Source organism: Narcine bancroftii, chromosome 2 (assembly GCF_036971445.1).
Source record: "Narcine bancroftii isolate sNarBan1 chromosome 2, sNarBan1.hap1, whole genome shotgun sequence".
In the NCBI taxonomy this organism is placed as follows: Eukaryota; Metazoa; Chordata; class Chondrichthyes; order Torpediniformes; family Narcinidae; genus Narcine; species Narcine bancroftii.
The window spans coordinates 210,266,100-210,283,400 of NC_091470.1; the positions used below are offsets into that span (position 1 = coordinate 210,266,100).

Below are 17,301 nucleotides of genomic sequence, written 5' to 3' on the forward strand. Positions count from 1 at the left end.
AGCTTCATATCGGCCAATTTCTTTATTAAATGTGGATTATAAAATTGTGGTTATGTGTAATTACGCCACTAGGTCTCGAGGGGTCATCCCGATGACCTTGTATATAAAGCAGTCCAGAGCTATAGTCTAGCCTTCCAGGTTTGTCTTGCGGAGAGACAAGACCACTTAGTGTACATATTGGTTTATTAAAGTTGTCTTATACTCGCACTGCTGGTGTGGTTATTGTCAGTACAAAAATAATATTGAAATTATTGCCAAATAGACTTGCTAAGTATTTACCACAATTGGTACATGCAGACCAGGCTGATTTTATTAAAAATAGGTATGCTTCTGATAATATTCTTAGAGTGATTTCACTGATCAATGCTTTACATCAGCAACCTAACCTACCAATGGTAGTTGCATTAGATGCTGAAAAAGCTTTTGATAGGGTCGAATGGAATTTTTTATTTAAAGTTTTGGAGAAATACAAGTTTGGACCCTTTTTTATTGGTTTGGTGAAGGCATTATATAATAATCCTGTTGCTAGGGTGGTGACAAATGGTCAAACCTCTTCTTTCTTTAAATTATCATGTTCAACTCATCAAGGTTGTCCTTTGTCGCCAGCTCCATTTGGGTTGGTCATTGAACCATTAGCTCAAGCTATTAGGCAGAATGAGAATATTAGAGGTATAAGGATACTAGATGATGAATATAAGATCAATCTAATTCCCTGCACTGTGTTTTTTTTTAATTTTAATTTTTTATTTTTCACACCATAAACCACATTAACCATGATACACACTTTTTCTTTTTCAAACATATACAGTGCCATTTTCTCCCCCCCATCCCTCCTCCCATCCCACCCTCCCTACCTCCCCCCTCCCGTCCATTTAAGTACAAAATCTAGGATACATTAAACCAGTCAAACAATGTTGTCATTCAATAAAAATAAACAAGAAATTCCATTGAGTCAATTCTTTTAATTTCCTTCTCCTTTCGTTAATTTAGGTAATGAATGTCCCTGGTAGATTTTTGCTATTGTGTTTCATGTAAGGCTCCCATATTTGTTCAAATATTTCAATGTTATTTCTTAAACTATATGTTATTTTTTCTAATGGAATACATTTATTCATTTCTATATACCATTGTTGTATTTTCAAATTATCTTCCAATTTCCAGGTTGACATAATACATTTTTTTGCTACGGCTAGAGCTATCTTAACAAATCTTTTTTGTGCATCCTCCAAATCAATTCCAAATTCTTTGTTTTTTATGTTACTTAGGAGGAAGATCTCTGGATTCTTTGGTATATTGTTTTCTGTAATTTTATTTAATGTCTGATTTAGATCTTCCCAAAATTTTTCTACTTTCTCACATGTCCAGATTGCATGAATTGTTGTACCCATTTCTTTTTTACATCGAAAACATCTGTCAGACACTGTTGGGTCCCATTTATTTAACTTTTGAGGTGTAATATATAGCCTGTGTATCCAGTTATATTGTATCATACGTAACCTCATATTTATTGTATTTCTCATCGTTCCAGAACATAACTTCTCCCATGTTTCCTTTTTTATCTTTATATTGAAGTCTTGTACCCATTTTTGTTTAGTTTTACCATTTGTTTCCTCATTCTCCTTTTCTTGCAGTTTAATATACATATTTGTTATAAATCTTTTGATTATCATTGTATCTGTAATCACATATTCAAAGTTACTTCCCTCTGGTAAACTCAGACTGCTTCCTAATTTGTCCTTCAAGTAGGATCTCAATTGGTAATATGCCAGCGCTGTATCTTGAGTTATATTGTATTTATCTTTCATTTGTTCAAAGGATAATAATCTATTTCCTGAAAAACAATTATCTATTCTTTTAATCCCTTTTTTTTCCCATTCTCTAAAGAAAAAGTTATCTATTGTAAAAGGGAGTAACTTGTTTTGCGTCAATATTAGTTTTGGTAATTGATAATTTGTTTTATTTCTTTCTACATGAATCTTCTTCCAAATATTGAGTAGATGATGTAATACTGGAGAACTTCTATGTTGTACCAATTTTTCATCCCATTTATATAATATGTGTTCAGGTATCTTTTCCCCTATTTTATCTAATTCTAATCTGGTCCAATCTGGCTTTTCCCTTGTTTGATAAAAATCTGATAGGTATCTTAATTGTACGGCTCTATAATAATTTTTAAAGTTTGGCAGTTGTAAGCCTCCTTGTTTATACCATTCTGTTAACTTATCTAGTGCTATCCTCGGTTTCCCCCCTTTCCATAAAAAATTCCTTATTATTTTCTTTAACTCCTTGAAGAATTTCTCTGTCAGGTGTATTGGCAATGCCTGAAATAGGTATAATATCCTTGGAAAAATGTTCATTTTAATACAGTTTATCCTTCCTATTAGTGTTAGTGGTAAATCTTTCCAATGCTCTAAATCGTCCTGTAATTTTTTTCATTAGTGGATAATAATTGAGTTTATATAGTTGGCCGAGATTTTTATTTATTTGTACACCTAGGTATCTTATTGCTTGCATTTGCCATCTAAATGGTGATTCCTTCTTAAATTTTGAGAAATCCGCATTATTCATAGGCATTGCTTCACTTTTATTTACGTTGATCTTGTAACCCGACACTTCTCCATATAACTTCAATTTCTTATATAATTCTTTTATTGATAGTTCTGGTTCTGTTAAGTATACTATAACATCATCCGCAAATAAACTGATTTTATATTCCTTGTCTTTTATTTTTATCCCTTTTATATTATTTTCTGTTCTTATCAATTCTGCTAGTGGTTCTATAGCTAATGCGAACAATAAAGGTGATAGTGGGCATCCCTGCCGTGTTGACCTGCTTAAGTTAAATTGCTTTGATATATATCCATTTACTGTCACTTTCGCCAATGGTCCCTTATATAATGCTTTAATCCAATTAACATACTTCTCTGGTAAACTGAATTTTTGCAATTCCATTCTACTCTGTCAAAGGCCTTCTCTGCGTCTAAAGCAACTGTTACTGTTGGCGCTTTACTCCCTTCTACTGCATGAATTAAGTTAATAAATTTACAAATATTGTCTGTTGTGCGTCTTTTTTTAATAAATCCAGTTTGGTCTAGATTTACCATTTTCGGTACATACTCTGCTAATCTGTTTGCTAATAGTTTAGCTATTATCTTATAATCTGTGTTAAGTAAAGATATTGGTCTATATGACGCTGGTGTGAGTGGATCTTTCCCTTGCTTTAGTATTACTGTAATTATTGCTGTTTTACATGAATCTGGTAAGCTTTGTGTTTTATCAATCTGGTTGATTACTTCCAGGAGGGGCGGAATTAATAAATCTTTAAATGTTTTATAGAATTCTATTGGGAATCCATCCTCTCCTGGTGTCTTATTATTTGGTAATTTTTTTATTATCTCTTGTATTTCTACTATTTCAAATGGCTCTGTTAATTTATTTTGTTCCTCTATTTGTAGTTTTGGTAGTTCAATTTTAGTTAGAAATTCATCTATTTTCCCTTCTTTTCCTTCGTTTTCAGTTTGGTATAATTGTTCGTAGAATTCTCTAAAGTTTTCCATGATCTCTTTTGGATTATATGTAATTTGTTTGTCTTTTTTCCTTGATGCCAATACCATTTTCTTAGCTTGTTCTGTCTTAAGCTGCCATGCTAGGATTTTGTGCGTTTTTTCACCTAGTTCATAATATTTCTGTTTTGTCTTCATTATATTCTTCTCCATCTTATATGTTTGTAGTGTTTCATATTTTACTTTTTTATCTGCCAATTCTCTTCTTTTAGTTGTATCTTCCTTCATTGCTAATTCTTTTTCTATATTTACTATTTCCCTTTCCAACTGCTCTGTTTCCTGATTATAGTCCTTTTTCATCTTGGTTACATAACTTATTATTTGCCCTCTAATGAATGCTTTCATTGCATCCCATCTTTCACTGATTTCATATTTATTTCAAAATACATTTTAATTTGTCTTTCAATAAATTCTCTAAAATCCTGCCTTTTAAGTAACATGGGGTTTAATCTCCATCTATACATTCTTGGAGGGATGTCCTCTAACTTTACTGTCAATATTAAGGGTGAATGGTCCGATAGTATTCTAGCTTTATATTCTGTTTTTCTTACTTTATCTTGCATACGAGCTGATAACAAAAATAGGTCTATTCTTGAGTATGTTTTATGTCTAGCCGAGTAATATGAATATTCCTTTTCCTTTGGGTGTTGTTTCCTCCATATATCCAAAAGTTGCATTTCTTCCATCGATTTAATTATAAATTTGGTTACTTTGTTCTTTCTGTTAATTTTTTTACCAGTTTTGTCCATATTTGAATCCAAATTCAGGTTGAAATCCCCTCCTATCCATATGTTCCCTTGCGTATCTACTACCTTCAAAAAGATATCTTGCATAAACTTTTGATCTTCTTCGTTAGGTGAATATACATTGAGTAGATTCCAAAACTAGGAACATATCTGACATTTTATCATTACATATCTCCCTGCTGGATCTATTATTTCCTCTTCTATTTTAAATGGCACATTTTTACTTATTAATATAGCTACTCCTCTTGCTTTTGAATTATACGATGCTGCTGTTACGTGTCCTACCCAATCTCTCTTTAATTTCTTGTGCTCCAATTCAGTTAAATGTGTTTCTTGCACAAATGCTATATCAATTTTTTCTTTTTTCAGTAAATTTAGCAGTTTCTTCCTTTTAATTTGGTTATGTATTCCGTTAATATTTAAAGTCATATAGTTCAGCGTAGCTATTTTATACTTTGTTTATCTTCCCTTTCCGTTTCTCCATCATTACCTTTCCTTCTTATCCATTTCTGCTTTCTTGTTTTGAACACTTTATAAGACAACATTTCTAAAACATCAAACATTTTCCCTATTCTCCTATTTAAAACTTCTTTAACCCCAATCTCCCCTTCCCCTCCTGAGTTGTCCTTTATCCCTTGTCGGACAACCACATCTCCCCTCTCCATTTGAATTTGCGAATTCACTCGCAAACGTCAGCTGATTTTGCAGTGACCGTAACTCCTCCCCACCCAGCCCCCGCCAGAAAAGATTTCAATTTTCATATGTACCAAAGGTCACTCTTTTAATTCCCTCCTTATTCCCTCTATTCCATTTCCCTCCCTTATTAATTCTTGTCTATACTCTATATATTTTCCTGTAAATACGGATACATTCATGTATGCACACTATATATATATATATATATATATATATATACACACACATATACCCCTTTACACACATACATATAGATCGTGGTCATTTTTACTTTTATTGCATGTCTTCATCTCTCTGCTTGTTTTGTAGTTGTTCTGCAAATTTCCTTGCTTCCTCTGGATCCGAGAATAGTCTTTTTCCATAAGATCGTTTTCGCTGTATTGAACTCCTTCCTCTTCTTCAGGAGTTCAAAACTTATGTGTCTTTTTAGTTCGCAGTCTTTTGTACTCTCGTTACACGTCTTCATCTCTCAGTCTATTTTGTAATTGTTCTGCGAATTTTCGTGCTTCCTCTGGATCCGAGAATAGTCTGTTTTGCTGTCCTGGAATAAATATTTTCAATACTGCTGGATGCTTTAGTATAAATTTATACCCTTTCTTCCATAAAATCGCCTTTGCTGTATTGAACTCCTTTCTCTTCTTCAGGAGTTTAAAACTTATATCTGGATAAATAAAGATTTTTCGCCCTTTGTACTCCAGTGGCTTGTTGTCCTCTCTTATTTTCTCCATTGTTTTCTCCAGTACCTTTTCTCTTGTAGTATATCTTAGGAATTTTACTAAAATAGATCTTGGTTTTAGTTGTGGTTGTGGTTTAGGGGCTAATGTTCTATGTGCCCTTTCTATTTCCATTTCTTGCTGTAGTTCTGGACATCCTAAGATCCTGGGGATCCAATCGTTTATAAACTCTCTCATATTCTTGCCTTCTTCATCTTCCTTAAGGCCCACTATCTTCATGTTATTTCTTCTGTTATAATTTTCCATTATATCTATTTTCTGAGCTAACAGCTCTTGTGTCTCTTTAACTTTTTTATTAGATTCCTCTAATTTCTTTTTTAAGTCCTCTACCTCCATTTCTACTGCTGCTTCTCGTTCTTCCACCTTGTCCATTCTTTTTCCTATTTCTGATAAGGTCATATCTATTTTATTCACTTTCTCTTCTGTACTGTTTATTCTTCTTCTTAAATCACTAAATTCTTGTGCTTGCCATTCTTTAAATGACTTCATGTATTCTTTAATAAGAGAAAGTATATCCATTGACTTGCCTTTCCCTTCTTCTTCCATTTCACTGTACTCTTCCTCTTCCTCTTCTTCTTCCTCTGGGTTGGCCATCTGTTGTTTCTTTGTTGTCCTTTTCTTCTCTTCTTTCTTGTTTTCGTTGTCTTCTGTGTTCTCCTCTTGCTGCAGGTGTTCTGCAGCTGTCATTGCCAGCTGTGGAGATCGACTCCCCAGCTGGTCGCCCCTCCCGTCGGTGTGTTTTTTTGCATGCGCGGTTGCGCACTTTTACTCGGCTCAGCGAGCCATTTTTGTAGTCCACTTTCTACCGACCTGAGGGAGCGGGTTTCTCTCTCCACCACGGGCCTCTTCGAACAGGTAAGGCCTTCTCCTTCTTCTTCCGTTGTCTTCTCTTCCTCTCTTCTTACCATTGGTTTCGATTTTTCTTTTTTCGTTGCCATTTTCTTTCCACATTTATATTCACTTTAGTTTAATTTTTATTTTTGTGCCTTTGTGCTTTCCTTTATTTTTTTCGACTTTTCTGGAGAGGGCTGGAGTTCACCGTCCGGCCACTACTCCATCACGTGACTTCCCCCCCTGCACTGTGGTTGATGGAACATGGAACCACAGCAGAGTACAGGCCCTTTGGCCCTTAACGTGATGACCTATGTAAAAGTTCTCTACATTATTCGAATCCTTCCTTCCCAAACAGCCCATAACTAATATTTTTCTTTCATTCATGTGTCTTCCTGAGTATTTTAAATGTCCCTATTGTACCCTTGACAATCTAGTCCAGGCACCCACTACTCTCAGAGAAAAAACCCTGCCACCTGCAAACTCCCAAACATTCCTCTCCTCACCTTAAACAGTTGCCCTCTTGTATTTGGTATTGTTGGTCTGGGGAAAAGGTGCTGGCTGTCCACCTGATCATCATATACACACTTCTCTTCCATTTCCTCTATTTCCCAGACATGGTCTTACCTCTTCCCTTCAGAATTCCTTTTGTATTCTCCTTTCACCAAACCAGCCTCCACACATTCCTTCATGTTTTCCCTCTGCAACAGAACCCCACAGTGATGCTTCTTTTTATTGTAATAAAATAATTTAGATTCTTTTAAAACAACAGTACTTTATTATATTATAGACTCAAGACCATGTGGAGGCATCCATCTTGAATCCAACCCAAGCTGTCACAAACTAGTCCATAATTTTCTCTAGTGGTCGGGAGGATCATTAGCTCTAACATGACACCCCCTTTTCCTCCCCTTTCGGCCTTCCGCAGGGATTGCTCCATCAATGATTCCCTCGTGCACACATCCCTCCCATCTATCCACCCCCACTCCCCAGCACTTTTCCCTGTGACTGCAGGAGGTATAACACTTGTCCCCACAGCTCCTCCCTCACCATGGTCCAGGGCCCCAAACAGGCTTTTCAAGAGAAGCAACACTTGACTTGTGTATCCGCAGGACTGATTCACTGCATCCAGTATTCTCTATATGGCCTTCTCTACATCGGAGAGACTGGTCGTAACACCTCCTCTGTCCGCAACCACAGTGACCTTCCAGTGGCCAACCTTTCAATTTTGGGTCACACTCCCACACATCTACACATGGCCATGTGTAAAATCCCACCCTGACCACCCACAGATTGAAGGAACAAAATCTGGGCCCACTCCAGCCAGGTGGCTTTAACATCGACTTCTCTGCTTTCTGCTAAACGCTCACCTTTTCATTCCCCTCCCCTTTCCAGTTTTCCCCCTCCCTTCCCATTTTACCACCCCCCGACCAATCCTCCTACCCCCTTTCTTTGCTGCTGTCCCCTCCCTCCTTTCTCCACCTGTCATCTCCTGCCTTTCGCACCCCCCCCCTCCCCACTCTTTTTTTCAGACACCTGCTGACTTTTCTCATTCCTTGATGAAGGGCTCAGGCCCGAAACGTCGATTCTGAATCTTTATCTTTGTACATAAAGAAGCCGGTTTGACCTGCTGAGCTTCTCCAGCATTTTGTGATTTTACTTCAACACGGAGTCTGTAGAATTTTGTGATACTTCTGACTACAAGAACTCTGTGAAAGCTCTTCGAGGAATCCAACCCTGAAGAAGTTTACCTTTGGTCTCCGCAGGGAGTTCTGTGGGATTCTCTCTCACTGCTCCCCATCTGTAACACCTGGTGCTCTCCAGCTCTACGACCATGTCCTCACCCAGACTCAATCCCACAGCCACGTGGCCTTCCTCTCTACTTGCCTCTGCCACCATCTTGTGTCTCAGGGTTTCCAGCTTCCATTCCAGGTTCATGATTTGGCCCCTGCAAGGAGCTCATGTATCCTCACAGCATTGACTGCTGCTCTCTCTGCTTCTCCCGATGACTCCTATGTACCACCCTCGCCTCGAGGCTGACGTACCAGCTGCAACTCGCCCTCTCACTGTCCTCGCTGGCCATGGCCTGCAGTGAACCCCTCCTGCTGGATCCATGCATTTAACCACTGGGCTGGCATCCATCAGGGACAGAAAGCTCGCCTCCCTTGAGACTGCAGCCTCTGCAACCCTCTATGTGGATCCCCATCGTGGCCCTGGCCACCTGCCCTCCAGAATTTCCAACACCCTGGCCTCAGCAGATTTCCAACGGAGCTCCCAATGCCATGGCCGCTGACCGAAACACCTGTAGTATTAAAGATGTATGAAATAATATTGAAGTTAATATACCCGAAAGTTAAAAGAATCAAAATGGCCTCTGAATACCTTGGAAATTAACAGGATCTGTCAAGGCTGCTACAACTTAAACTAAGGCAACCGTGAAAGGCTCAGCAGGATGTATGGAATTATTGCGAAGGACTGTAACACCATGTTCTGTAACAAATCTTAGCCTTGATGTAGGGGGTGTTGCAGGGTGGTCCACAAGAGGGTCTCTGGGAAGTGGTACTTACCTTATATGTAACATAACAATGTAATCCTTGTGTGTGATAACTTGATTACCACTCGCCTTCCTTTGTTAAGCAGAGACCTCGGGTGACTGTTCCAGTGAGTGGAAGCAGGCAGAGTTCTCGCAGGTTAACTTGCTGAAGAATAAAGTGTTAACTGAATCGGTCTATGTGCAGCAACATTTTTTGGTGAGCCAGCCAGGAGATCAATATTGAATAATGCTTACTGGATGGTGTCAGTGATCAACTGAATTAACATCTCAAGACTAATAATGGGCCCATGGGACACTTTCCCGGTTCTTCCCTTGAGGTGATTAATCAATTGTTCCTTCCCTTCCTTCAGCATAACTCTTGACGATCTCCAGGCGAACCAAGAGGGCCTCACCCAGAACACACAGAAGGTAGGGTTTCAGGAGTCACCCAAAGAGAAGTCAGTTCGAGGAGTCACTGACGGAAGATAAGGTAAGGATTTGAGAGTAAGCTTTGGGAAGGGGGGGGGGGGGCTGAATAATAAACGGTGTTATGCAACAAAACATGTTGTCCTAGTTAACTGGTTGTTAAAAGGGGAAATCCCTCACGAAGGTCAAGACCCTGAAGTGGGTGCAAAAGAACAAAAGGACAACATGGGACAAGTGTGTGATCAATCTGGAGTAAATGCTCCGCTGGGTAAAATGATGGAAATGAGCGACATGGGGGTCCCGGGATAGCCAATGTGTTATTTGTGTCCGAAGCATGGTAAAGATTAAGGGTAGAAATTTAAATTGGACAGTGAGTTGTTGTGCAACTCAGAAAAAGGTAGGAATTGAACAGGAGGTGTTGGACTCTGGCTTTACCCTACCCTCAATTTGGTCTATGTGTCGTCTGAGTCCAGTGTGTTCGTTGAATGAAGTGATAGGAGAAGGTATTCAGTTTCACAATCAGTTTATTACATAGCACAAGAATAAAGCTTAACAGAGCTCTGGTTCAGTCATTAGTTCATAGGTCACCTGCTCGGTGAGCTATTTCCCAAGACTGACTCCTACTGTCCAGTCTCTTCTGTTATATAGATCAACATTGTTACATTGACCAAGATTTGGCTTTTTTTGATAGACTCCTTGCATAAGATTTATCTCAAGCAACTTCCTGCTCTGCAATTATCTATGGTGTAGACCTCCTATCTTAATCCCCAAGGCCAGAACATCCTGTTGTTTTGATCAGAAGTCAATTCATACCCCAGATATTTCTATGCTCTCTTCTGTTCTAATCAACACCTCCTGTGTACCCTTATGACTCATCATTCCTACTGAAGTGGTTTTTCCATTTTGTTCTACTCTGACATTCTTTGTACTTTTCCATAATAATTAACTCCTTGGTTCCCACAAGTCCCCCTTCTGGTCTCATGAAAATGAGACCAACCAATTAAACTTCTCCCTCGTGTTTTAAGGCGAGTAATTCGGATCGAATTCCTACCGCCTTAGTACGATCCTCCACTTCAGCAACCAAACCTGTTACTGTGGCAATCAGCCTTCTCACTCTAATTCCCAATATACATGTTCTCCCGCTGCGCACGTAAAATTTCACTGCGTTCTAATCATATTCCGTTTGGCCCACCCGAATCTGGACGTGTGCCGATTTAGGGTCGGTGTCAGCGTCGTGGCTCTGACTAGGATTGCTGTTATCAGGACCAACGTTATTACATCTTTCTATCAGCTATATCTATATATCAATGTCCGATAGACAATCACAGTAATTCAATAATGTCCTTCATAAAATCCGTAGAAGTTCTTAGTTCAAAGTCTCTTTACTGGGCCTCCGACATTTCCGTTCTGGTCTGTGTGTCGTCTGAGTCCAGTGTGTTCGTTGAATGAAGTGATAGGAGAAGGTATTCAGTTTCACAATCAGTTTATTACATAGCACAAGAATAAAGCTTAACAGAGCTCTGGTTCAGTCATTAGTTCATAGGTCACCTGCTCGGTGAGCTATTTCCCACTGTCCAGTCTCTTCTGTTATATAGATCAACATTGTTACATTGACCAAGATTTGGCTTTCTTTGATAGACTCCTTGCATAAGATTTATCTCAAGCAACTTGAGTCTGTGTAGGAGGTTCCGTTGCTGCACACTGACTCCAGTGATACCAAGTCTCTCCTTTTCCTTGTAGTCGAACTTCGTGGGATGTTCTTTCCACCACTCTGTAGGGTTCGGTCCAGTTGGGCTCCAACCACTTTCTTTTGATCACCTTTAGCAGAACCCACTCAGCAATGGATGGTATCGGGGTTTCACCTTTTCGTTCGGTACTTGCAACCCGTTGTGAAAAATCTGATACCAGAGCCGTTAGTTTATCATAATAAAGCTTACATCTCATGGGGCTTACCTCTTCCTTCATGGTCTGAATCCCTGCTCCAGGACCCGGAAACTGGTGCCCTGTTTGTATTTCATACGGAGTAAATCCTGTCACAGAACTTACCGAACTCCTTATTGACATCAATGCCAGGGGCAACGCATCCACCCAAATTAATTTGGTCCACATCTGCACTTTCCCAATCTTACCTTTTATTGTTTGGTTCATCCTCTCCACTTTCCCTTGGGATTGTGGATGATACACCGTTCCAAAGGCGTGTTTTAATCCCATCACCACTTCTACCTCCTGTAAATCTTTACTCTTAATATGTGTCCCATTATCCGACCTAATCTTCCTAGGAAATCCGTGTATAGGAATATACTGGTTGATTAGGAACTTAATTACCGTCTTTGCATCTTCTCTTTTGGCAGGGATTGCCTCCAGCCAACCTGTATACACATCTACTGCTACTGAGAGGTATTGATATCCCCTTACCCTCTCTATCATGTCCATGTCATCAATTATGATTTCATGCCCTGGTAACCTAGGCAACGAAAACTGTCCTTCGTGAAGTTTCACAGTCGCCCTGACATTGTATGTCATACATACCTTACTCTCTCTGATATGATTCTCCACCATCGCTGGCAGGAAGGGGTGCCACCAATGTATCAAATACCTTATCATCTGTTTTTTCCCGCAGTGGGTTAACCCATGCGTCTCCTCCAGGAGGGGGTTCATGAGTCCAGATGGTAATACTGGCCTACCGTCCATTGATCTCCACAATCCTTGATCTTCGGTTGCTCCCCTTACTTTCTATACCATCATTTCCTGGGGTGAGGCCTTCGCTTGATCCTGAATTAATACTCCTACTTCACAAGGCAGCAATAAGTCATGTGCCGTTCTCTCTGCCTGCATCATAATAAACTGAGGGCCGTACCCTGCTGCCCTTTTTGCAGCCATATCCACTTCCTGATTTCCCCGAGCTACCATCGTATCTGCTTTATCATGGCCCTTACATTTAATAACTGCTACTGCCTTTCGTTTCAGGAGGGCCTCAGCCAATTTCCTAACATCCTTTTTGTTTTTAATTGGGGTCCTTGCTGCTGTTAAAAACCCACTTCTAATCCATTGACTAAGCACAACCTGTATTGTCTCTACCACATATGCCGAATCTGTATATATATTTACCTCCTTTCCTTCTGCCCATTCTAATGCTGCTATCATTCCCTGTAGTTCGGCCAGTTGTGCTGACTCCTTTCCTCTTACTGTCCCTGTAATAATTTCTTCAAATCCTTCTGTATTTTTCCGTACTACCACATAGGCGGCTTTTAAATCGTCCGTGGGGTGTCTGTAACAACAACCATCTGTAAATAAGGTTTCGTCTGGTTCTCTCAAGGGTGTAGCCTGTAAATCAGGTCTTATTTTAATATCCCTTTTTTTAATATCTCTTTTCACAACAGTGTGGTTCTCCCTCTCCCATATTGTCTGCCATGTTAAGGCCTTCATGGGTAAATGTAATATTTGGAGCATTCAAGATCTTCTCCAGTCTTGTCTGCCTCAGTGATGTCATTGTAAACGCTGTCGAGTTCACAAATGCCACAATACTGTGTGTTGTTAATACCATCAGGGAATGTCCCATCACTATGTGTGCCACCTTTTGTAAAATTTTTGCTAACCCACCACATGTCTTGAACATGGTGGGTGTCTGTCTTCAGTCGGATCCAATGAGATACTCACATACATGAGCACACATCTTCCACCCTTTTTTTCTGAAAAAGGACACCATTAATTGTGTGTGCTTTTTCAGAAACATCCAAAAAGACAGGGTCTCTATCATTTGGAATCGCCAAATCTATGGCGGTTGCAAGAGCTTGTTTAAGTGGAATAAAACTCATCTCGGCTTGTGCAGTCCAATCAAGTGTAGCCCCGATTCCTCATCCCCTGCTCATTTACCAAAGTTTGCAATGGATGTGTCAACTCACCATACCATGGGATAAACTGCCTACTATACCCCGTCAATCCCAAAAACGAAAGCATCTCCTTACTGTCTTTGGTTTTGGATGATGTAGTATCGCTGTTCGATGCACAGGAGATAGTCCTGTACCTTTCCCTGAGAACATTCTTCCTAAAAAGGAGACCACGTCTGCAACACTGCAATTTTAAACGAGAGTCCTTAAAACCTGCCGTGAACAGCTGCCTTAGCAGGAGTCTTGTGGCCTCCAGACAGGAGACATGATCAGGTGCTGTCAATAAGATGTCATCTACGTACTGGATCAGAACTACCCCACCTGGCAGTACTAGCCCTCCCAGCTGTTCTTTCAAAACCTGATTGAAAATCCCTGGGGATAAGATAAAGCCCTGAGGGAGTTGAGTGTAATGTAACTTTATACCTCTATACACAAAGGAAAACACATCTCTAAATTGCTCAGCCAAAGGTAAGCAAAAGAAAGCATTCGCTAAATCTATACAAGAGAACCACTTGTGGTCAGGGGTTAAAGCAGTCATGGCGGTATATGGGTTTGGTACCAGAACTATGGGTGTTCGCACAATACCATTGATGTGCCTTAAATCAAGGGTCATCTGATATTTGCCCGTGTCCTGTTTTGGAACAGGTAAGATGGGCATATTCCAACTCGAACACCAACATCCCTGAATACATTAGACCATCAATGGTATCTGCCAGACCCGCCTCAGCCTCAGGTTTATGGGGATACTGTGTCTGCCAAATGGGAGTATAATCTGAAAGTTCAAAGGTTATGGGATCAACCTGCTGGCAAAAACCCACGTCTGCTGGTCCCACTGACCAAAGGTCCTCAGGGAGAGAATCTAACATAGGGGCAGAGTCAGGATGATCTATCCTTTCTCTACCATGAAAGGATTCAATTTGTCTATGCTCAAGGAGGACCCGATCATTTGAAGGGTACGAAATCCTGTACGCCTGACCAGATGGAGAAAACTGCACTGTCAGTATTTGAGTATCAGACCAGTCTCTCAAGAACATCAAGTTTCGACACATTGGTCCCAAATCCTTCGCCTGGTGATTATTGCCGATTGCAAGAGTAACATGAGGGATGGCCTCACTGGCCATCACATACCACTCAAGCTGCTCAGATGTCAGTGCAACCGTAGCGGCCACTCCCTCCTTTCCTAACACTATGTAGTCTGAATTAATTTCCCATTGCATGCCCTCTACCTCTTCATAAAAGGCAGGCTGATAAATCTCATCCCCATCTCTATCGTAAAAGAGTGTAACATGGAGAGGGTCTGAGGGAGGGGTATACGGGTGTATTGTAAAGCATTAGCAGCCCTCCCCCCTGTGGGTCCTCCGGTTCCAGCAGTCCCCAGTAAATGTCGGCCCACAGTTCCTCAGAAGCGGATCCTCCAGCGGCTGACAACAACATCTGAGAAGCGAAACAAAGCGTAGCTATTGAACAGTTCACTGAATATCCATTTGGAAAGGCGACCTCTATTCCGCTGGGTCCGCAAAGGACCGATGATCCACACCTGACCAGCAGATCCCTGCCCAAAAGATTAGTAGGGCACATTGCCGACAAAGTATGTTGGTGTGCAAAAGTCTGTCCTGCCACAGAAGTGACTAGTGGCATAGAAAACGGCAGATTTTCTGGTGTACCCAAGAACCCTATCTGCTAAGGGATGATTTTTTAGATTGAAACTTAGCGCCAGTAAGTGTCGAAAATCTAGCACTCGTATCTACTAAAAAGGATACTTCCATGTCCATCACTTTTATCTGCAGGAAGGGGTCTGCCAACCCACCCTGCTCCTGGGTGCTCGGGCCCCGTCACTGCTGGTACCATTGCTCCTCCTCCGTCAGCAATGGGAATTGTCCCATTGGAGCTATAGACGCATGGGGTGCTTGATGTACCGGGGGTGGCACTGACGATCTCTGGGGCTGGAACCAAGGCTCATATTGTGGTGGTTCATATCCCCTTCCCCTAGTGCCCTGAGGACCCCATTCTAGGGGGCACTCTCTTTTCCAGTGTCCTGGTTGACCACATCCAAAACATACGGATGGCGGCATTCATGGAACACCCCGACCGCTCCCACTTCCTCGGAATCCCCCCATTGGACCCCCAGTCATGCCCCCATTTGGGGCCGGGTGCCAATTCGTATTATTCCCTTGTGGCGGCTGCGGCGGCTGCTGAACCATCTGATTTGCACCTTTCGAGGAATTCTTTTTTGCCTCGTTCGCCTTTTTCCTAGCCTCTTCCAATTCGAGCTTAAGGAGTTGCACTTGTGCAGACTCTGTAATTTGTTTGTCCTCCTCTTGCTTAGCCCTATGACGCTTCATGTGATGGGTCAAATGTTTTTCCCATTGCTCAGTCGAGCAACCAGGAATATCAGGGTTATTCTCTAATGCCTCCCTGACTACAGCTGGCAACACGTTCATTACGGCAGACCTAAACAACGTCGTCTATAGAGGTCCTGTAGCGGGTGGATTCTTGCCTTACTCGTCCAAATCTCTTTACATTGACTCAAAAAGGTCGAGACCTCCTAGTCCTCCTTAATGGAAAATGTCAGGGACTGCATGACACTGGGGAAAACGGGAAACTTATCCCGCATTGCACCTCCTAGTGCCGTAGAATATTTTGCAAATGGTTTGGCATTAGGGCACATAGTGGTTCTTGCGACCATTTCTACCTGCTGTATTTCCCACAACCCAAGCTGTTTGCCTAATAATGCTCTCCAGTCCCCCATGGCTATCTTATGTCCCATCATATGTTGGCAGAACTTTCCCATCCATGTTCCACCTCCCTCAGCAGGAGGTAGCATTTTATCCAACACACAATTCATATCGGTGAACAAGAAGGGTTGATACCTTTCCCCGACTTGCGGTCCCTTATAAATTAGCGGCATCTGCCTATACCTTTCTGGAGGACATAATCCATCCCGATCTCGCAACCCATATCTCGGAGGGGAACGAGTTCTTCCCTGACCCTGTCCTTTGTGTGTAATCATTCTTCCCCTAATTCTTTGGCTTGGCTTCGCGGACGAAGATTTATGGAGGGGGTAAAAGTCCACGTCAGCTGCAGGCTCGTTTGTGGCTGACAAGTCCGATGCGGGACAGGCAGACACGGTTGCAGCAGCTGCAGGGGAAAATTGGTTGGTTGGGGTTGGGTGTTGGGTTTTTCCTCCTTTGTCTTTTGTCAGTGAGGTGGGCTCTGCGGTCTTCTTCAAAGGAGGTTGCTGCCCGCCAAACTGTGAGACGCCAAGATGCACAGTTTGAGGCGATATCAGCCCACTGGCGGTGGTCAATGTGGCAGGCACCAAGAGATTTCTTTAGGCAGTCCTTGTACCTTTTCTTTGGTGCACCTCTGTCACGGTGGCCAGTGAGAGCTCGCCATATAACACAATCTTGGGAAGGCGATGGTCCTCCATTCTGGAGATGTGACCCATCCAGCGCAGCTGGATCTTCAGCAGCGTGGACACCCTAATAGTGACCAGCTATTCCTCATCTTCGCTCTCCACACTTACACTCGCTATCTCACTTTCCTCGTCCTGAACTCTTTCCCGTTGCCATCTTACACTCACTGGGTCACCTCCCCTCATTGCCTCCTCTTCTTCCTGTTGTCTATTATGAGGGGTGGAGTGATCCTCTGGCATTCCTAATGAGAAGGCATTCTCAAGTGTTTGTTCTTGTTCTCTCTTATTTATTCTTTCCCATCGCATACTATTTTCCCTTACTTCACATACATCGACCTGTATTCCCTTTGTCAATTCCTTCATTGCCTCCACACTTTCCTGCACAACTCTCTTAAGTCTCTCCCTCGCCTCCTGGAGTTCTTGTCCTCCTATTTCAGTGACATTCACTATTCCCTCATGTATCTGCATCA

General features: G+C 41.5%; 1 long non-coding RNA gene across 1 annotated transcript; it reads right to left on the reverse strand.

The window, feature by feature from the left end:
• Positions 1 to 464: 464 nt before the first annotated feature.
• Positions 465 to 11,912, reverse strand: LOC138752598 (uncharacterized). The gene is made up of 3 exons (XR_011350754.1): positions 11,855 to 11,912; positions 7,198 to 7,271; positions 465 to 642 (listed from the first exon to the last, which is right to left on the reverse strand). It is a non-coding gene; the product is annotated as an uncharacterized lncRNA (long non-coding RNA).
• Positions 11,913 to 17,301: the final 5,389 nt, after the last annotated feature.